The sequence below is a fragment of the Eretmochelys imbricata genome, chromosome 8 (assembly GCF_965152235.1).
Source record: "Eretmochelys imbricata isolate rEreImb1 chromosome 8, rEreImb1.hap1, whole genome shotgun sequence".
NCBI lineage: Eukaryota > Metazoa > Chordata > Testudines > Cheloniidae > Eretmochelys > Eretmochelys imbricata.
Window position 1 is genome coordinate 8,742,902 of NC_135579.1, and position 22,598 is coordinate 8,765,499.

Genomic DNA, 22,598 nt, shown 5'->3' on the forward strand with positions numbered 1-22,598 from the left:
ATCAAAATGCTTATTGTGTTCTTACACAATAGAATTGCGCATACTCTTTATCTCTGGGTGTTTTGAGATGGTAATGTTCAAAGACACCTAGCATATAGAATAAGCTCTGGTGATCTTAAACTATCTTGTGCTTAGTTTCCACCCTATTCACTTCAGGGGGGAAAAAAATTGAAATCTCGCTTTTCTGGTGTATTGATCCAAAAACTGCTGTTTTGTTCTAGAGATAGCTTAGCTTAGTTTAGCTTCACTTCACTGATTGCATGCAAGACTTCCAAAAGTGACTAGTGATTTTTGGGTGCCTAATTTGAGATACCTTTTCAGGAGCCTTATTTTCAAAGGATGGAGGCTCAGGACTTTGAGAATCAGACTGATTTAAGGTATCTCAAGTTAAATACCCAGAATCACTAGTTATTTTTGAAAATCTTGGCTTTAATGTTTTCAAAGAACTTTGAAATAATAAGATGAAATGTGCAAAATGATGCAACCTACCATTAAGGTTCCCTAACAGTTTCCCACTGTACCTGAGGTATAAAGGGCTGAAATCGCTATAGGAATTTATTGCATGTCACAGTACTGCTGCAGAGAAAATACAGTTAAGCTACCTTAGTAATAAAATACATGATTTATTAATAAGTTTTTGTCTGCCAGTCTTGGTCTGATCTTGTTTGTAAAAGTTCTTCTTGGATATTTTGAGATCCATGATTAACTTCTGGGACCGACCTGCTGGACTTGTCATTTTTCAAGATTATACAATATCTTTGTTTAGCTTTCCATCCTCTTTAAGTAAAACATATTAAGCTAAAGTCGTCTTTGTTGCAACTGTTGTCATTCAGGAGCAACTTACCCCACTAGGCTTAGTCTGTTTGGCATGCCTCACCTGCATGTGTACAGTGTTCATCCTGGATTCCACTCAGCCCCCATTGGCCTGGAACAGCGAACCGCAGCCAGTGGGAGCCGCAGTTGGCCAAACCTGCGGACGCTGCAGGTAAACAAACAGTCCCAGCCTGCCAGCGGATTTCCCTGACGGGCTGCGTGCCAAAGGTTGCCGATCCCTGATATATATGAAGTGATACAGTTGACCAGTTTTCTGCACTTATAAATATTTGGTTTTCAAGTGTGTGTTTTTATAAGTAAAAACAACCCAATTGATTCTATAAACATTAATTTTGACTTTTTGTATGACAAACTCTATGTAAGTTAACACTGCTTCACACACACAGACTTACGAAATGTTTAAAAATAAGTGTTTAAACTTAGTTACAGTTCTTATACTTAACTGCTCACTTGAAAGGAGACGTGGATAATGGTTAATATTCAGATTATTATATTTAAACATCACTTTTAATTATGTAAACACTGAGTAACTGAATGGCATTGCAGAAATGGAGTGTGTTTTAAAAAGTTGATTTCATTTCATTTCATTTGTGCTCATATCACTTTTCCTCAAAAACATGACGAAACTAAGAAATCAACCATTTTGAAAGCTGAGTGAGCAGTCTATACATTGTGCTTTGAGGAAATACTTTGATATGAAAGATATTTTCATTTTGTTAGGCTTAAAAAAAAAACCACTATGTCAAAATAAGGTTTGTCTGCACAGATCACATAAAATATACCAGTCTAACCACTGGAAATGCAAGCCTTTGAAGTTTGTCGTATCTTATATCTGGTAAGGATTTAAACTTCTTTATCAAAGAATACAAGCTAGATAAGCTCAGACTCAACTAGAAATTGTTGACTAGTTGGTTGTGAAGATATGAAAACCTGTTAGGGACCAGATTGTTTTTGGGGTGGTGGTGTTTTAAATCCTAAGAGCATGTGGGTATTTATTCAAAATTATGTAAAAAATATGATTCCTTCTTCAATTTATTAATATTTTCTGAGGGAAAGCTTTTAGATGGACCTCTGCCTAATGCTAAATCAGTCTCCTTTTTGGATCTGGTTTTACTTGACTCTTGTCATAAACTTATGATTTTAGAAATAGGATGGGGTTTAGAACTTCAAAATACAACTTATATGTCCATTGTCCAAGAGTGGAGTGAGTGACTCATTTCAATATGGCAGAAGTGCACTGTACTGATATGGCATGCATTTTAAATTCCTAGAAAATTCCTCAGGTGCTCAAGTGCAGACAAATCTTTACTGAACTTAATACCAAGTTGGCAGATAGGTTCAGTTTTGCAGTAATATAGTTTGTATGGGGTGTTTCATTTGAATTGTGAAACTTAGAGTGGAAGTACTTTTAAGTGAAGAAACACTGAGCAGCCTTTGTCTGTAAATGCTACTTTCTATATAAAATTGATTCTATCAGGGCTTGATGCTAAACTTAGTGATACTGGGTACTTGGATCCAGATTCTTTCCTGGGATGTGCAATGTGTGGCTCCCATTTTAAGTTAATGTGTTGTGTGCACTTGCATCCAAATGCAGAATTTGGACTTAAATTATGTTCTGATGGCTGATTCCCTGATCTTGCATCCGATGAAGTGAGCTGTAGCTCATGAAAGCTTATGCTCAAATAAATTTGTTAATCTCTAAGGTGCCACAAGTACTCCTTTTCTTTTTCCCTGATCTTAGTAGTTTCATTACTTCTCCATGAATGTCCTTGAGTTCATTTGATATTGCGGGTATGGCAGAAGTAAATGTATTCTGGTTCATTATCTTATATATATTTTAGATTGTCCATCACATAAGTTATAGTGATGTTCTAAATAGGCATTATTACACAAATCTATCAAATCAAACTTATTCGTATGCCCACTTATGCATGCTGAAAATCTCTTGAGCTACATGATGTTAATATGTTTTAAGTAAGCAATCTTTTCTCTTAATATTTGTATTAGAGGTAAGTGGAGAGGCAACCAACCTTTGTATTTGTTTTCTCTAAAATGACAATATTTATTTTTGTAATTATAATTCTGCTTGTGGATTTCAATCCCACAAGCTTGCTGTGTTGATGTGTAATCAGAACAAACATATTTTTAAAAAATCAAATACAAAATCAAAACAGAAGATTCTCTTTTGGGCTCTTTTACTGAATATATGGTAAATTAGTTTGGTCCCAAAATTAAAAAGCAGATATTGAAGATGTATTTAATATTTAAGATTTTACTCTGTCGTGCTGCTTAATTTTTGAAAAGGTGCTTGCAGTTTTGCACAACAAAAAACAGTTTTAATTGCAGTGTTGAAGCACTTTAGGATTCTTCTAAACACCATCTTCACCTTCTGTTTTTATATTGTTTTGCCTGTTAAAACTGTTTGTGTTGCAAATCTTGATGTTCCTCTTTGATCCTGTAATTAAGGTTGAATCAGCATTGTATTTTAAACATAAACCTATTTTCAGAGATTTAAAAATTTGGGTTTACTTTTTTTTAATAGGCTAAAACTTAATGCACTGTAAAATGTCAGTTAGGAAGCATCATTTCCCAATTCTAAAATGGTTTGATTAGCATCATGGTTGCCTAGCCACTGTTTATATAGCTATTATAGTTTCTTGATTCTAATAGCAGGATCAGCTAAGAACATTAGGTCCTTTATTGAAACCAGAGTCTATTAATGCATGCTATGCTTCAGAGGAGGGTTGTTGTTTTATGGTAATGTCCATACACCCTAATCAGGATCAAGGCTTTATTGTGCTAGGTGCTGCACAAACACACACACACGCATAGTCTCTGCTCCAAAGAAATTGTTCTGAGGCACTGATCCTTCCAGTGGGGAACAGGGCTTAGAGTATCATCAGCCGGGAACAATAATCAGCTAGTACCTTATTTTTTGTTCTCACATGGCCTGCTAAAGACATAATAGCTGAGACATTGATGGTAATATTTGTTGCTCTCCATATTTATGAAAATGAAGCTAAAATTATAGCGCTTTATAATAGCACACTGCACGTGCTCGCGGCTGTCTTTGAAGGAAAAAAATGGTAACTTCAAGGTCATATGTGTGCAATATTTTTGTGAATTTCAGATGCTTGATTGGTGCTAATTTTTTAAATGAAATTGGCAGATTAGCAATGTGGTTGTCACTTTTGAGATATATATATATTTTCAAATGGCTGGCATCTTAAACTATAAACTGGCTAATGTGCATTTTCAACTTTTTCAAATAAAGTTCAGAAAAATTCTTACAGTAGTTTACATTTCCATGATAGGTTAATGCCTTTTTGGAGCCATTAGTTTATTGGATGAATAAAAAACTTAAAAACAAAACTCTATCAATACATAACTCTTTCTCAAAATGCCAAAATTTATATTACGTACTGATAGATCCAGAAGTGCTGTTCTTGTCTTTCATGTAAGAGATGTGCTTAAATAGAGACAAATGAACACAAGGTTACTATAATTTGATTTGTCCAGTACAATGATGCCTTTCCGGTCTATAGATTAAATTACAAGGATTTTACTAGTTTTCATCTGAGTTTTTAAGCAAAAAAGAAATGGATATCAAATGCAAGTACATTACAGTGATTTAACAGCTTTTAGTACAAACTGTCAAGTCCAGGAAATTCAGTCTACAGCATGACTGAATAAGTTGAAGATGAAATATCAGCCTTAACAGAATTTCCTGGATTTTCCTGATTTCAGTCACGAGCATAATGTGTTTATATTTATGAAATGGTTTGTGTTTACTTAGTTTTAGCAGGTGTAATTTTTATGCAAATGTTCTGTATAAGGTGTTTATGATGTGGTGTTTAACATTTGCCTAATCATATTTTGAAACTTCTGTTCTCTAAGAATTTTTTCAAAAGTCTTTATTTGTGTTCACTCCCACCAAAATGTGTGTTATAGGCCCTTCCTATGGGTTTACCAATTATCACGAAAAATAGCATCAAGCCCTAACATATATCTTGTTCAGAGTTTATGGCCTTTATTTTAGTTACAGTATGGTATGTGATTTCAGAAGAGATGTGCTTTCAAGTCTAACTATATCGATACATAAAGTGGCCTATTCTGCCTAATAAACTTGGCTTTGATTGCCATATCTCATTCTTGATGCTTGTGCAATAGGGAAATGTTCTGTGTAATGGCAGTGGCTATTTTGTCTCATGCTGGATTTTGATTTCAAGAAAATTAAAAGGTATTTTTTATGGACAGCAGTCATTCCTTGTTTTCAGACTGATTTCAAGGAAGCTAGAATTTTCATAACAAATGTTGTCAATAGCTAACGTGCTAGCTATAGCCTTATCTAAAATTTAGATTCCTAAGTTTTTTTTTCAAAAGTCTTATTTTAGAACATTAATACTAAAACCACTGTAAAATTTCAAATAAATATGTGAACTTAAAGAATGTGAGAAGCCTGTTTCATTTAGATAAGCTATTACCAGCAGGAGAGTGGGGTGGGAGGAGGTATTGTTTCATGGTCTCTGTGTATATAATGTCTTCTGCAGTTTCCACGGTACGCATCCGATGAAGTGAGCTGTAGCTCACAAAAGCTTATGCTCAAATAAATTGGTTAGTCTCTAAGGTGCCACAAGTACTCCTTTTCTTTTTACTACAGCAGTGGTTTTTGTCTTCAGTTTTCTTGCTTTGAAGTTACACATTTACTCTAGGCTGTTGCACTAGATAAATATACACTTCCAGTCATTTTGTAAGATAAAAATTCAGTTGTAAATTTCAGTTAACTAGTGGTTCTTAAAATGCTAAAATTAATAGTGTGAACTCCAGTGAATGAGATTTTTAAAAGAAACTGCTTGTAACTGTTTTCTCATGAATAATTGGAACAGCCTGACATAGTAAGAGCAATTGGATATTATTACCAGATAGAAAATATACAGTGAGAGACAGATTGTGGTTACTCCTGGGGGAATTCTGTGCCCCCCAAAATGCAAAATTTTACATATTTTATTTGTCAAAATAATTCAATATAACCAGTTTCACTTATTTTGGTAATTTATTTAATCTACCATACAGGGGGAAAAAATCACAGGAACTGTTCAGCATTTCTTTAACACATGAAAGTTAAGTTACATATACTTGGTAACCAATACCCTGCATTCCAGTTATAATCCTGGATTTTCATTTAAATTACATTATTTTATTTTGGAGTTTGGTGTTCTGTAAAGTAGAATGTCACTTGAAATTGCTCGACTCTCGCACATGAAAGTCGTATAGTTTTGCTAATCGTTGTCCTGCCTTTTTTTTTTTTTTTTTTTTTAATGGTTAAGTAAAATAGATCCTGAGCTGTAACCTAACCCTATTGTGCCTCTCTGGCACAGGGGAAAAAAGGGAGAAAGCCCGTATAGACCTTACTAGCTGAGGTTTCTGTTATAGTCATTTACAATGAGCTCCTTTGCACCACTCTGGCAAGGTAAAGGAGCGTTAATTGACTAAGAGTGGGAACAATTAACTAACAATGGGAACATTGGTTTTTGGAGGGGGGTGGGGAGGTGAGAAAACCTGGATTTGTGCTGGAAATGGCCCACCTTGATTATCATACACATTTTAAAGAGAGTGGTCACTTTGGATGGGCTATTACCAGCAGGAGAGTGAGTTTGTGTGTGTGGGGGGAGGGGGGGGCGGAGGGTGAGAAAACCTGGATTTGTGCTGGAAATGGCCCAACTTGATGATCACTTTAGATAAGCTATTACCAGCAGGAGAGTGGGGTGGGAGGAGGTATTGTTTCATGGTCTCTGTGTATATAATGTCTTCTGCAGTTTCCACAGTATGCATCGATGAAGTGAGCTGTAGCTCACGAAAGCTCATGCTCAAATAAATTGGTTAGTCTCTAAGGTGCCACAAGTACTCCTTTTCTTAATGGGAACATCATCAGCCTGCCAGCTTAGTTGTTACACTTTTGCACTGCCTCAGGAACAGAGCCTGTTTTACATGGGCCTACGCCTCCAAGCCCTGGATGCAGCAACAGGGAGCGAGAGGGACAGAGTGAGTGGTGTCTCTCACTTTTCGCACGCAGGCATGCGCCCAGCCCCACTCCCTTAACATCTCTCCACGGACGCGCACCCAGTTTCCACCCCACGCCCGCCGAGGTGATCTGCTGCAGGCTGCTCCCAGCAGACGTGTCCGGGCTGCCGGAGAAGGGGTGTGTGTTCCCCAGAGATTTCTTTGCTTCCACATTTTTTGTGTGGGGGAGCCAAGAAATCTGCAGAAGGTATGCGCAAAAAGAAAAGGAGTACTTGTGGCACCTTAGAGACTAACCAGTTTATTTGAGCATGAGCTTTCGTGAGCTACAGCTCACTTCATCGGATGCATACCGTGGAAACTGCAGCAGACTTTATATACACACAGAGATCATAAAACAATACCTCCTCCCACCCCACTGTCCTGCTGGTAATAGCTTATCTAAAGTGATCATCAAGTTGGGCCATTTCCAGCACAAATCCAGGTTTTTTCACCCTCCACCCCCCCCCACACAAACTCACTCTCCTGCTGGTAATAGCCCATCCAAAGTGACAACTCTCTACACAATGTGCATGATGATCAAGGTGGGCCATTTCCTGCACAAATCCAGGTTCTCTCACCCCCTCACCCTCTCTAAGGTGCCACAAGTACTCCTTTTCTTTTTGCGAATACAGACTAACACAGCTGTTACTCTGAAACCTGCAGAAGGTATGGATTCTGTGCCCCCCGCAGAATTCCCCCAGGAGTATTGTAATGCTGAGTAATCAGATACTACTGACAGCACTGTCTGCACAGTCCTGTTCTTAGAAAAATCCAAACCTTGGTACTATTCTGTTTAACTCCCCTCACAGTTTATAGATTTAGAAAACTGTAGCTTACCTAGAAAAAATATCAGGTGATTCTCTTTTGACCATCTGACTAAAAAGTGAGCTGCTGTTTTGGTCTGTTTAATTGGATGAGAGAACCAAACAGCTGCTTTCAAAAACTTTACTCAGCCACAGTTATCTGGGCATGTAATTGTTCATTTTTCATTGTCAACCTTGTAAAAGGTAGGGGGAAAGATTTTGTGGCTGACCTGATAAGTTTTTGTGATCATTTTGCAAAGCTGTTATACACTGCAATATAAAAAAGGAAGGTTAAAATCCAGAATTGCTACTATTTTCATGCTACTGAAGGTCTTGCTACTTTTTCTTGAGTTCCCTGATATTAAATGAAGGATTAAGGTAGCCACGTCTCTGGATGGATGGTTGTAGTTGGTTGTCATGTCCAAACTTGTGTTCTAGAGTTTGAGTTTTATATAAAGAACTGGGAATGCCATACCAGATTGTAAAAAGAAAAGGAGTACTTGTGGCACATTAGAGACTAACAAATTGATTTGAGCATAAGCTTTAGTGAGCTATAGCTCACTTCATCGGATGCATACAGTGGAAAATATAGTGGGGAGATTTTATATACACAGAGAACATAAAACAATGGGTGTTACCATATGGACTACAACCAGAGTGATCAGGAAAGGTGAGTTATTACTGGCGCGGGAGGGGAACACCTTTCGTAGTGATGATCAAGGTGGGCCATTTCCAGCTACTGTTCTTGTCAACTGCTGGAAATGGCCCACCTTGATTATCACTACAAAAGGTTTTCACACACGCACGCCAGCCCACCCGCCGCTTTCCTGCTGGTGATAGCTCACCTTTCCTGATCACTCTTGTTACAGTCTGTATGGTAACACCATTGTTTCATGTTCTCTGTGTATATAAAATCTCCTCACTATATTTTCCACTGTATGCATCTGATGAAGTGAGCTGTAGCTCACGAAAGGTTATGTGCTAATAAATTTGTTAGTCTCTAAGGTGCCACAAGTACTCCTTTTCTTTTTGCGGATACAGACTAACACGGCTGCTACTCTGACATTTACCAGATTGTTTGTCAATCTCTCTTGATTGTGGGGGGGTGGGGGATGTTTTTTCTCTCTCTACAAGGTACTGCTTTCGACTATCTGGCTGAAGAGTTGGGAGAGCCAGATCCTTAGACTACCTGATATTTGATGGCAGGATATTTTTCAGGTTGCTGGTTCAGCTGCAGAAAGACATCTTGTTGCACGAACCAGAACAGAATAGAAGAAGATAGAGCAGCCTGGCTGTGTTTGCATGGGGGCATTTTACAAAGTATACTGAAATACGTTCCTTGTCTTACCTCTTGCCTTGTCTGTTCCTCTCAAGTTCTTTGGAGACAGCAGTTCAGGTATAGAAGAGTTTGGAGAGAGGTGAAAACAAGATAGGAAGGATTCTTGAGGAAAGTGGGACTTCAGGAGGTAAAGAGGCATTTGTTACACACATGATCCGACCAAAGGAGCTGCATGTTAAAAGGTGCAAAATTGAGGGTGGGAGGAGAGGAAGAGTGAACAGGTTGGAATAGAAAAAGTGAAGAGCCCAGTTCAAAAATTCAGCTAGGTGTGGTATTATGTAAAGCCTTGAAATGAGTGTGAAATTATTGAATTTGTGATGGTAAAAGACTAGAAACCATGGATAGTATTTAAGAAGGATATTGGGTGATGTGGTCAGAGAGATTAGAGAGTGTGTGGAATGGACTGGATAGCATATGCCTTACTCACAAGTAAGGGTCTGTAAAGCCTTCTGTGATTTTTACAGTCTGAGCACTGAGTGAAACTGCCTGCTTCACTCAGAATACATATCAATGGATCATATAGGATGAGGAAGTGTTACAATCAGATGTTCTGCATTGGCACCTCATTCCTGATCTCCGACTTGTTCTTTCCTTTTCACAGAACTAAGATTTATTTACAGGACTGAGGCTTCTTAAACTGGACTAGGTTCAAAGACTGCCCAGATGATAGCACATGCTCTGATTCCAATGAAAAATGTTCCACAATCTTTCTTTTATTAAGAATATTTTTACTGGCACAGTCTCTCCCTTATGCCTTATGAAGCATGATGACAACACAGACTTCCTTATTCAGTGCACATATTAAGTCATATAACATGAGGCAGGACATCTATAGAGTGCTGACTCATTCCATCAGCACCTTCACAAATCATCCTGCATGTGCACCTGTACATTAGAATTGAACGTGATCCAATGTACACATACACAGAGTAAGGCTCCGTGATTTGTTTTTCGTCCTTATGACATGGTCAAGTCAAACCTGATTTTTTTCCACTGCACCACCAAATAGACCCACACGGGATTAATGTTCCTGTCAAATCTCAAGCTTCTGCCTCCAGCTTAAGTGCAAGAAAAGCTTTTAACCAAGGCCTGGTCTACACTACGGGGCTAAGTCAACCTAAGTTACGCAACTCCAGCTACATGACTAGTTTAGATCGACCTACTGCGGTGTTTACACCGCATTGGGTCGACAGGAGAAACTCTCCCATTGACTTCCTTTACGCATCTCATTCCGGTGGAATACTGGAGTCGACGGGAGAGTGATCTGTGGTCGATTTAGCAGAGCTTCACTAAACCTGCTAAATCAACCCTGGTGGATCAATCGCTGCAGCATTGATCCCCAGTAAGTGTAGCATTACCCCTAAGTCACACTTCTGTTTTTCTTCCTCTTCACATGGAAGAAGTGTACCTTCTCCAAAACTGATGCACTGTGTATGCTCAAGCTTTCAGAAATATGTGCCCTTGGACTGAACACAGAAAATTTCAGCTTGAGAAGTTAGTTTTTGAGAAAGTTAGAAACTAAGACACTGTATAATGGAAATTCTTGTGGCCCTTAACTACAGACATCACCATACAGTAGGCATGTAACTGGGAATGTAGGTCCCAATTCAGCAAAGCAGTTAAGCACATGCTGTAAATTAAACACATGAATAATCCCAATTCTATTCAGCAAAACACTGACGTGTGATTAAAATTAAGTGCTTTGTTGAATACAGACCATAATGAGCTACTGGTGATTTTGTTGTCTTAAAATACTTGTCCCTCAAAAATCTCTTTCCCATTGATTTGATCTCAACATGGCATATATCACTTGAGAGCTCATTATCTGAAAAATATCAAAGTAGCCTTAGACAGGTTTCAGAGTAACAGCCGTGTTAGTCTGTATTCGCAAAAAGAAAAGGAGTACTTGTGGCACCTTAGAGACTAACCAATTTATTTGAGCATGAGCTTTCGTGAGCTACAGCTCACTTCATCGGTTTCTTGTTTCTTAGTTTCTTTCCGAATAGGCTAGCTAGGGACCAAAAAGATTTTTTTTTTTTTTTTTTTTTTAAATCAGGGAGGTTTATTTTACATAGTTCATATTGGTAAGTTTCCTTTAAAAATATTGTCAATGGTAAGTGATGTTCAAAAAGGGGAATTTTCTTTCTCAGAAACCAGCTGGAATTTTACTTTCATTCTGAACAGAGAAAACAATTGTCATACTGGTACTGAGGAGGAGGGTGAAAAATGCAACTAGCCGTAGCCACTGCAATGTGACTTAGAAATATGTCCCCCAGTTTTTATAAAAAGATATCACTCAACTTTGTATTCTTCTTGCCTTTTAGTATGAACTGGCAAACAGTGACCATAATTACATAATTTATTGATTGTATCCAATCATAACACAGTCCATCAGTTATCCCAGTGTTCAGGATATAAAATATGTTGTTCTGGTTTTGCTTCAGGAAAATACAGACTTTTAAACTCTCCTGTGACATGCATTTGAATTGACTTTGGTTGCGCATTAATTGGTGTTGATTGTAGTGACTGGAGAATCTACATGGGTAATTTAGAAGTACAACTGTAATATTTGGTTAGTTACTTTGTGGATGGGGAAATGGACAGACTGAAATATAGTCATTTCTGCTTTGCACAGGTTCAAATAAAGGTTTTTTTTCCCCCTTCCACTGAGTGCTGAGGTGACTTTTATTAGTGTGTCAAACTCATTGCAGTTTTTGGATTGTCTTGAACAAATACAAGATTTTTATGTGAGCAGGCAAAAAAAATGATATTGTTTAACACATAACTTTCAAAATGTGATTTACATTGTTGAAAATGAATAGTAGGCATTGCTGACTTGGTTTATTAAATACTGCAGTTTTATTCCCTATTGTATTAAAAGTTTAACAAAGTTTAGTTTGTAGTACTAAGCTTATTTTGTGGTTAGGAATCTAATTTTTGCATTGAAATGACAGTAACTATTTAATCAAATATCAACTCTTTTGCAAACTGATCTAGTTAATTGATTTAAAAACTTCAAACAGTTTTCGCTCTGTCTTCTTCACATCATTTGTTAATTCCCCAAAAGTATCAAAAAACTCTTCCATTTCCTTCTGGAGCATTTCATTTCTTCTTACTGCATCTTCCCGTGCCCTCTCTGCATTTCGCATTTTAATCTCCACCAGACTGTACCACTTTCGTTGCTGACACAGTTTTGAATGCAGATCCTTAATCTCTGACTGCAGCTCTTTGTTCCGCTGCTCCAGGCTGTTTGAAAGATAGACATTGCAATTTTATAGGGCTCTTTTTCCTGTCTCTGTTTCATGAGAAACCTAAATTTTTAAAAACCATTTGATTTTAAGCATGTGATACTATAAATAGAAGTGTGTGGAGAGGCACTTGGTATCCCCAAAGCAAACTATGTTAGGTCCCCCTTCAACACGTTGCTGATGCATTTCTCTGCCATCATCTTCATGATTTGTTCAGTTTCTGCAGCTCAGTGAGTTAATGTACCAAACCTGCTCACAAAGTTGTCCTTTCTTTTCAAAGGTAAATACAATTCTCCATTTTATACTCATGCTAGTATACCTTGTATTGTAGTGTAAAAAGCAGTTGTGTACATTTCTGCACAAGCACCCAGATGCTTTGACTTAGGTTGTGTGCAATTTCTCTAATATTAAATTATGGAAGGGAGGGCTATAAGTCCTGTGTATAATCTTCATTTAGAACCTATATGCTGACCCACTCCCACAAACGAATAGTTGGATTTTACATCAGATTTCAGTGGAATCTCACAAGTGTTCAGGATCCTTGCACACACTCTGTATCTAATGCTAAAAAAATTAACAGCTATCAAAATTTGCTTTTCCATACTGTTGATTATTTAACTGTATTATTGTTGCTTTAACTTGCATGCAATATAGATAGAATCATAGAAGATTAGGGTTGGAAGAGACCTCAGGAAGTCATCTAATCTAACCCCCTCCTCAAAGCAGGACCAACCCCAACTAAATCGTCCCAGCCAGGGCTTTGTCAAGCCAGGCCTTAAAAACCTCTAAGGATGGAGATTCCACCCCCTCCCTAGGTAACCCATTCCAGTGCTTCACCACCCTCCTAGTGAAATAGTGTTTCCTAATATCCAACCTAGACCTCCCCCACTGCAACTTGAGACCATTGCTCCCTGTTCTGTCATCTGCCACCCCTAAGAACAGCCAAGCTCCAGGCTCTTTGGAACCCCCCTTCAGGTAGCTGAAGGCTGCTATGAAATCCCCCCTCAGTCTTCTCTTCTGCAGAGTAAACAAGCCCAGTTCCGTCAGCCTCTCCTTGTAAGATTGATGGGAACCATCTCACACACATGCAATAGGCCTCTGCAGTGGAACACTACACCTGTTCAACAGCAAACAGCCAGACAACTATTTTTTTAGGAAAGAAACTGAATGAGAATACCAAATTGAAACTGCAAGGGAGAATTGAGGCAGAATGTAATAAGGATGGAACTAAAAAAGGAACAGCTCCTTTATTTTCCCACCAATCCCTTATTTAATCTTTACATTACTCAACAGAACGGTTGATGTATCCAAGACCTGTGACATTTTTGTCTCACTTGCATCATTTACTTTCCTTTTTATTGTAAGGCTAGACCTGCATAATGTATGGCAAAGCAGTTTTTTGTTGTTAATTGCTTTTAGTTACATTCATCTGAAATGCTGAGGCTGCAGCGCTGGGCAAAAAATATTTTGTATTCGTTTACTCCCAGGGGAGGCTTAATCTTCTAGTGTTTGCAGGCAATACATTTATTAAGCAGGAATCATTAACCCCTTTGAAAGTGGGACTATCCTATGAAACTAGGAAACTTCCAACAAATCTTCAATATCGGGCAGATTGCACTTCCTCTCCTTTATTTTGAGGGCAAATTAAATATCCCCGTTTGAAAGTCACTAAAATAATTATTTCAAGGTATATCACACTTTAACTAAATATTCTATTTGGATAATTTATCTGAAATTTTATAGCTAACTAATTAGTGATTATATCTGTTTAGAAGATATGGGCATTTTTTGTATAATAAACAGGTGGTATTGTTCAGCTGACTGAGCACAGACTTAGGAGCTGCTGCATTCTTGTTCTAGGTCTACCTTTGGCTCACTAAGCAGCATAAGGTAGGTTACTTTCCCTATTCAATTTCCTGATACGAAAAATGAGGATAGTACTTGCCAACCTCCCCACTGAGCTGTTGCAAAGAATTTTCCTTTAAAGTTTGTAAAGCGCTGTGTCAGTGCTTAGTATTAGTATTGTTTATATCCTGGCTTATTTCCCCCCAACCCCAAACTGACTGCCCAAAGTACTGCTCTTCATGCTGACTGAAAGGGGGGAGGGGAATTCCACAGTTGACTTCAGATTTTTTTTTTTTAAAAAAAAAAATCTTTTAGTTCTCCAAGAAATTTTAAATGCTTTGACATTTTCCAACCAGCTCAAATGATACTAGCTTCTGTTAGTTTTAAATAAATGACATTAGCCTAAACCCTGTAACATGAGTCAAAACTGGTCTCTTGTAAATACTGGACAGTGAGAAACATTCACTTTGAAATGTGAAAAAACATTATTTCTATTGCAATAGTGTCCAAGGACCTCAGTTGGGGATCTCTGTGTCACAGCAGTAGGCACAGTACACACAACACAAAGTCCCTGAGCCAGAAAGCTCATAGTCTAAGATTCTTTACCTTGTAATTTTAGCTTCATACTCTGCCTTCTGCCTGGACGTCTGCTTCTTTAGGCTGACAAGATGGTGCTGCACTGAAGTTGAATTTGCTGAGAAGTCATTGGCAGGAGATCCTTCACTGCTCTTGTCCCCTGGGCCATGTCCCAAGTTTTCCTGTAGCCCCAAAACATTGGAAGTGGCTGTGTTAGTTTCTTGGGACTCTTCTGGGCAGGTAGACCTGGTTAAATATCTTGAAGTCGGGTTTTCTTCAAACATAATTTCACATAGGGAGCTAGTCCTGGATCCCTGACCAGTATTGCTCCTACTGGCTTTGCAAAAGAATCCGTTCCGTTTTGTTATAGAAGAGGTTGTTTTCATGCATTTGCCTCACCCTGGACTGTGAAACTTTTCTTCCTTACCACAGCTGTTTGAAGCTTTTCAAATACTTGGAAATTGTCCATTTTGTTGGAGCCTGGATCTTGTTTCAGTCTCTGATTTTGTTTTTGATATGGAACGGGTGACGCCTCAAGTTGGTGTGCCAGTTCACTGTGCGCATGGTCTCATTGTGCTGGCTTGTTCTTATCCCCAGGAGACACCACCTCTTTTGTGTACCCTCCATCTTTTCTGTGTAGTTTGAATGACATCTGTGGGTGGCACATTTCATAGCTGTCTGAATTACTAGTTGCATTCTTCTCTGATAAATTTTCTGCCAGGGTAATCTTGGCTGTCAGTAACCTGGGGCAGAAGGGGATAGCTGGTCTGTATTCTACAAATACAAGGCTCCCTATGTTCCATATTGCACAGATTATGGAAGAGGCATGTTAAATCTGTTTTGGGTGCACTGTGTCTAGCCAGCCTGGCGTGAGAAAAATTGCATGAATGGAAAACGGCTTGCTGAGCTTTTTTATCACTGACCTCAACTGTTGCACATTTTAAAGGAAGCAGAGGGTAATGGTTAAAGTAAAGCTATTCAGTCTCTCTTCAGCGCTGTTGTATCAAGGACAAGAACTCTGAGGTCAAGGAAGCTTAGGGCTCTTTTTATCTACTTACTAAAAATTAACGAACGAATACATTTTAAATAGACATTTTTTTAACTGCTTCTTTTCAGAGGATACTCAAGTAAGTAAAGTACAGTTTCATTTTCCAGATGACCAGAAATCACTCAAGTACAGCAAACTAAATAGGTGGGGGGGGGGGGAAGCTTGTAATTACAGTTAAAATACATTTAACTTTAAAACTAAAGCAATTTAATAGTAATTTGGAGATCCTTTTCCCTCAGTCATTTGGTACAAGGAACAAGGTGAGGTTTGAATAGTGAGCAAGATTACCAATACAAATAAACTATAGGAAACCTTAGCTGGCCCAGCTACCACATTACTTATTTTTTGTATGTTTTCTTCCAGGGTTTTCACATATCCATGCAGAGTCCCTCTTTCTGATGTTCTTTTCTGTTCACTTGACTTCGAGTTTGTATTTAAAAAAACAAACAACCCTCTGAAACTGATGCACGCAAAATAAAGGCTACTCCTCATATGCTTTAGAAGTATCTCTTGAGCCTGGTGCTTTCATGAGCCATTTTCTAAGAGTGGTAGGCTGCTATATTATCCGTTTATTTTAAAAGGCTGTGTTATGAATTTGCTATATCCTAGATGTGCATGTGTTAGATTAAAAATGGTGGATTGGTCCCACAAGAAGATGCAAAATTGAAAGTTGGTCCCTTTGCTGCACAAAAACTGGTCATCTCCTTTCGGTTAGACTCCCTAGTCTACTGGGAAACTTTGATAGCTTGAGTGAAACTGCCAAATGTTTATAACCCTTTGTAGAGGGAGCTCAGCATCCTTTGTGGAATTTTTCTTTCCTCAGACCTGTAAAGCCTGCTGGACAAGGCTCATACAGCATTTAGTCAGATGGGAATACGTTTTGATTGATTTGGGCTGGCTTAGTGGCCACCATCAAGGCAGACTTCAGCATCCACTAGCTGTTCTTTTACATGAGTTTTAAGGTATCTCCCTCCTCTCAAATGAATAACACACTATTATTCATTCCACTGTGCCCAGAGCTCTGCTAGGTGCCTTTCAGACCATAGAAAGTAAATGGGACTTGTGAAATTTTTACTTTAAGCCTCCTCGGTAGAAAACAGCCCTTAAACTTGAACAAGCAGATTGAATATTCAGTAACTCTGAAGAAGACTTGAGATTATTATCGAAAGAAGAATCAAGAGAGATAAGAACTACACACATACTAAGGGCAAGAAAACTGCTGACTGAAGGAGTGGGATCCACAGATTCTGTTTTGCAGAAATAAAGTACTGGGTAGATAAAAATCAAGAACGGCAGTTGCTACGGAGCAAAAGCCCTTAATACTCCAGATATGTTTTTTCTTGGAATAATGTCATTGCTTTACACCAATTTTATGTTTCATAAATAACAGATGGCTGAAGTCTCTGAAGAATTAGATTCTCTATCTTTTACAATAAATTACTTTGACAAAAAAAGCGGGGGGGAGGGCGTGTGTGGGAGAAAGAGGCAGACAACTGTGAAGAGCACCAGCTGCTACTTACACAAATGTGAAAGACCTTCTTCCTCTTTTCATTCAAATGTAGAATTTCTTGTCAGACATTCTTTTAACAGGAGCCTTGGCAAAACTGAAACATTCTCCGTATCTGTGAGGAAATGGTTCCAGAATGGGCTGTCAATTGAGACTGAAGTATGAGTGCCTCCTCAGATATCTTGTGTCTTGAGTAAATTGTGGCTGGAAGAGTTGCAGAGGTGATGCTTCTATGCTGAAGTGTGGGTGGATGTAATGGGAAGTGAACAACATAAGGTCCTTGGAAACTGAGCTCTGGATAGCATTATAGTGAAGTTGTTACTAATGTAATAAGGGTGTTGACGGCATGGAAACTAGAAGGCTATTTTACTAGTGCACCACCTGTTTTGTCAAATATGGTTCAAGTAGAGTGGTTCTCAAACTGTGGGTTGGGACCCCAAAGTGGGTCACGAGCGACCCTGTTTTAATGGGGTCGCCAGGGCTGGCATTACACATGCTGGGGCCCAGGGCTGAAGCCAAAGCCTGTGGCCCACTGCCAAGGGCCAAAACTGAATCCTGAGCCCTACCACCCAGGGCTGAAGCTAAAAGCCAAGGGCTTCAGCTCTGGGAGTCAGGGTTCAGGTCACAGGCCCCCCCCCCCCCCGCCTGGGGCTGCAGCCCTTGGGCTTCGGCTTTTTCTCTTCCCCCCCTGCCCTCCACCTTGGAGCGACTGGACTCAGGCGGGCTCAGGCTTTGGTTCCCCCTCCTGGGGTCGTGTAGTAAGTTTTGTTGTCAGAAGGAGGTCACGGAGCAATTAAATTTGAGAACCTCTGAAGGAGGGCAAACTACATGTTCAAACTGGTCCTGACAGAGTTATATAGAGGACGCTTTTTCTGCCTTTAGAAGTGACTGCCTATCACATCCTTTGACTGTCTTATGCTTCTATCACTGATTTTATTTTCTGCAAATGACATCATCTGTGGTGGTAGATGAAAAATAAACAAAAATAAATAGTTCCTAAACATTTTATAAAGCTAAATCTTTCTGAAAGTGTTTACTGTCTTGAGGACTTTTTCAATGGCAATTTCAGACTCAGCAGGTTTCAATCTGTGTACAAAGATAATCTGCAAAGACTTCAGAGAGTGGCTTCTTGAAGATTGCATTGGAGAATATGGATATTGGATGGATTTGGTCTTTCTGGATGGGTCTCTTATTGGTTTCACAAAGTTATGTTCCTGTGTTTTATGTAGCATTTTAGCACTATCTGAACTGTTGTTTATTTGTATTGTGGTAGCACCTAGAGGCTGCAGCCCCAGTGCGCTAGGCACTGTACATACATAAAACAGATATGGTCTGTGCCCTGAAGAGTTTGCAGTCTAAGTGCATTAGATGCACATTTTGCCTGACAATGTACTAACTCAACCAAAGAAGTACAAGTGACTCAAGCATCATTTCAACATTTCATTAATTTTTTAAAATTTTATGTATGCTCAGTATCTCAGTGATATCTCTCCTTAGCTGCCTGCTACCAACAGCTAACCCATTAAGAAGCTAATTCTCACAAATGCCTAATATAATGATAAAGGATAAATGGGAAAAGAAAAAAGTTGGCCAGTTCCTCCTTATTTCCCTTTTCACAAGTCACTGAGTGTACTCTGGTTCATTGACCAAGTTACTATGGTTTTGCAATTGCTCTGTCAAATGTCTCTGGTGGGCAGTCCACAAGAACACCTCCGTAGTAAGGGGTGGTGGTGACAGCAAATCTGAGAACAGTGCACCTTAGTACAGGAACTGCTCTACTGCATTAGCCCAGTGGCAAAAATGGCTGATCTAATCCGGTATCTTATCTCCAGTAGTTGCTCATTTTGGATGCTTCAGAGGAAGGTGTAAAACAACCATAGTTGTCAATTATGTGATAATATGACTATCATGGAAGTATCTTCCTAACCTCAAGCATTTAGTGATCTGTCTGCTTGCCTAGAAGCATCCACTTATACTTGTAAGTATAAGTGGACATCCATACATACACTTATACTTCAGCCAGTGTCATTGTTGAGGATATTCTTATTTATCACGTAGATGTTCAATCCTTCTGTTGAATCCTGCTAAACTGTTTGCCTCTGTCTTGGGGCAGTGAGTTCCATAGGCTAATTGTGTCTTGTGAAAAAAGGATTTATACAAATGAGCCCCTTTTCTCCTCTCTCACATGTGCACACACTCACTCCTAATCCCAATGCTTTAAAAACAGGAATATCAAGAACTTCAAATTCTCAGAGTTAGAATTCAGATGTATTCACATTTATGTTATCTATGCCTCTATACTTTTTCAGAAAGATAGAACTAAAAGCCACTAACAAATCAGTTTGATAGGGCCACTTATGTGACCTGTTTAGTGATTCTGAATATTATTTGAGTGCTAACGCTATGTTCAGTGTGCTAGAAAACAGGAGCAGGATGCAGTCTTTGCTCAAGCAAGCTTACCATCTAAATTAGATAGAGATTGCTTGAGCATTCTTGTAAGTACACTGCATACATAGGTATATTAGGCAAATGGATGGGTTTCATGGGGTCAGTGAATTTTTTTTATTTAATGTAAGATTGTAATTTCTAGCTGATGGGGTTTTTGTAGTGTGTATACCATGACTGCCTATTTGAGTTCCTCAGACCCAGTGTCACCATCATAAGAATCACCACCATGAGTGGCACTAATTGGTGCCTTTGGCACTCTGCAAAGCAGCCAAGGATTGAATGGGCATTGAGAGTTAATTGAGCTTTTTCACCTTTTTCACCTTGGGTGGTAGCCCATCTGGATCAGGGTTGGTGAGGAAGTTTGTTGTGCTGGACCTACGCTGTGGATGAAAAGAGGGTGTCAAATGTCTCCTTCTGTCAGTGTTAAATTCATCCCTAATATTAACAACTTTTTGAAAGAATTAAACATATGACTGAGTCTGGGAAATCTCTGACATCTTATCTGAATGGGAAAGTTGAATAGATGGTAGGTACCTTACACAGAGATTTGTGTTCAGGGTTCTGGAAATGGTCTCAAACGGAGGTCAGCAGCAGGCCATAAAAACTGAGGGTGGAAAGGCACAGTTTGATGTATTAAACACAACCAGAGGCAGCTTCATGGGTGCTCCAATACAGTGCCTGTAAATCCTATTAGAGCACCTACTGCCCTGAGTCTGGCTGGTGAAAAGGAAAGGACAATCTGGTTCAACCAGCTATTTAGAGAGATGTATACAAGCATTCCTGGGGCGTGACGGATCTGACAATCTAACTCTGGTTGATGGAAATTAGTCATCATAAGGGTCTCAATATTGCCAGGTCCATGGGGTTAAAAATTGTGTCAGAACCCTAAAGCTCATGAGATTGGACTAAAAATCATAAGTATATTTTTTTTAAGCAAAGAAAATATCACATTTTTGGTCAATCTTCTGGTGTTTGAACCCCCTTGGCCAACCACTAGAGTGTGTGTGTGACAACCACAGGATTAAAATTCAACCTCAAAAGCAAATGCAAAAATGCAGGCCCTGGCTCCCTGGTGCACCTGTTCCCCACATTCCTTCCCACTGCCAGATTCCCACAGTCCCCCAGCCCCGCCCCCATCTTCAACCTTCAGAGGAGGGGGCATTCCCTCAGGGTGCCTACCTCCGTTAACTCCCCCGTCCTGCAGTGTGTTGAGGGAATAAAGTTGCTGCTGCTGTTGAGCATGGAAGGGATGGGGAGCAGCTGTGCTGTGCTGCTCCGTCTCTGGAGCTGTGACCCATTCAGGACACATAGCTGTAGCCAATGCCTGCAGTACAGGGCACCCTATGTGCTGCCTTGGGGATGAGGTTGGTAGCAAAGAGGAGCAGGGAGGGGTAAGAGAAGAGACGGTAAGTGCACCCTTCCCTCCAGCCCAGCTATGCTCTTTCTTCCTTCCTTCACTGCTTCTGGGCTACTCATAATGGGCAAAGGAGGGTGGGCCAGGCAGTGTCCCAAGAGAGGAAGAGGGGAACTGGGCAGGGGTCAGTGGCCTGACTGGGAAGGAGCTGGTAGAAGGCATCATTTGGAGGGCAAGAGAGCAGGACAGAAGCCTTGCCTGGAAGAAAAAGCTGCAGCAAGTCCCCATGGTAGGAGTAGGGGACCATGTCCCGAGTAGGGGAAAGAGTCCTTCCCATTAGTCAGTAGAAAAAGTGAAATGTTCTCTTCTCCCTCTCTCACCAGTGTGTGTAGACTTTGTCCATTTCAGATTAAGTGCCCTGAAATGTATGTGTGTAGGTGCATGGATTCTCCTTGAGAACTCAGAAATCAGACCTCAAAATAGGATTTACTACAGAGAATAAGATCTTGGGATTTCTGGGCCAATTTCATGATGTTTCAGGGCTTGTCTCAAGATTTTGAATGTGGAGGTTTGGCGGCACTGCAATCATGATAACATTGCAAATGTTGGCAATACTGAGGCCTTGAGGGATGCGATAGGAGCTGGAAGAGTACTTCTAGGAGATGGAGCACAAACTCTCCATACTGCCTAATGAAAGAGATGGATCATTTACAGTAGTACCCAGCGTTGCTGTTGTCCCCTATCCTCAAGTTTAAACACCCAATCTAGAGGACTGCAATACAAATCCCAAAAGGTCTTCCTGAGAGCGTAAATGGAATAGGTTGTTTACACTATGTCCTTACAAATTAAAGGTCGATGGCAGAAATACGAGTTGTATTTTTGGTTGGTTGGTTGGTTGGTTGGTTTGTTTTGTTTTTACCCTGAGGCAGAGGAAGAACTTGGATTCAAACCTTCAGCTTGCATAGGCCTGGGATGTTTTGAAAAATTGTTTTTCTTTTGGGCTAATTGCACATTCATTGGATGGAATGCAGGATTCCTTGTCCGGAATTACCTCTTCCTGGAATTTAGAGATGCTGCCATGTGTGGTTAAAATGAAACATGCTTGAAATAGTTTTTGTAGGAAAGTTATGGGATTTTCTCCTGATTCTGGTCTGATGCCAGTTTCTTGCTCTTGTGTATCTCTTCTGATCTCTAAAAAAGAAGAGAGAGAGAAAACAATACAGTCCATTCACATTTTATCAGACATGAATTATACTGTGGCTGACTGAAGTATGAACTTTCCTGCAAGGGCATCAGCAGGCTAACTGTGGCTTTCCAGGGTGGAAGTCAGGGATGGACAATAATTTTCACAGGGGGGCCACTCCATGAATTTTGGTAAGTCGTCACGGCCCACACATTTCTACTGTATTAATGGAGGGGGTGAGGGGTATGGGAGGGAGTTTGAGTGCAGGAGGGAGCTCCAGACTGGGGCAGGAGATTTGGGTGCAAGAGGAGGTGCAGGCTCTGGCTGGGAGGCGCTTACCACAGGTGGCTCCC

The 22,598-nt window shown here is 39.7% G+C and overlaps 1 protein-coding gene across 1 annotated transcript in view; it reads left to right on the forward strand.

Annotated features, from left to right (window-relative positions):
* The window catches only part of MAPK9 (mitogen-activated protein kinase 9), a 79,467-nt gene that overhangs the window by 52,140 nt on the left and 4,729 nt on the right, over positions 1-22,598 (forward strand). The gene's annotated exons all lie outside the window — the stretch shown is intronic.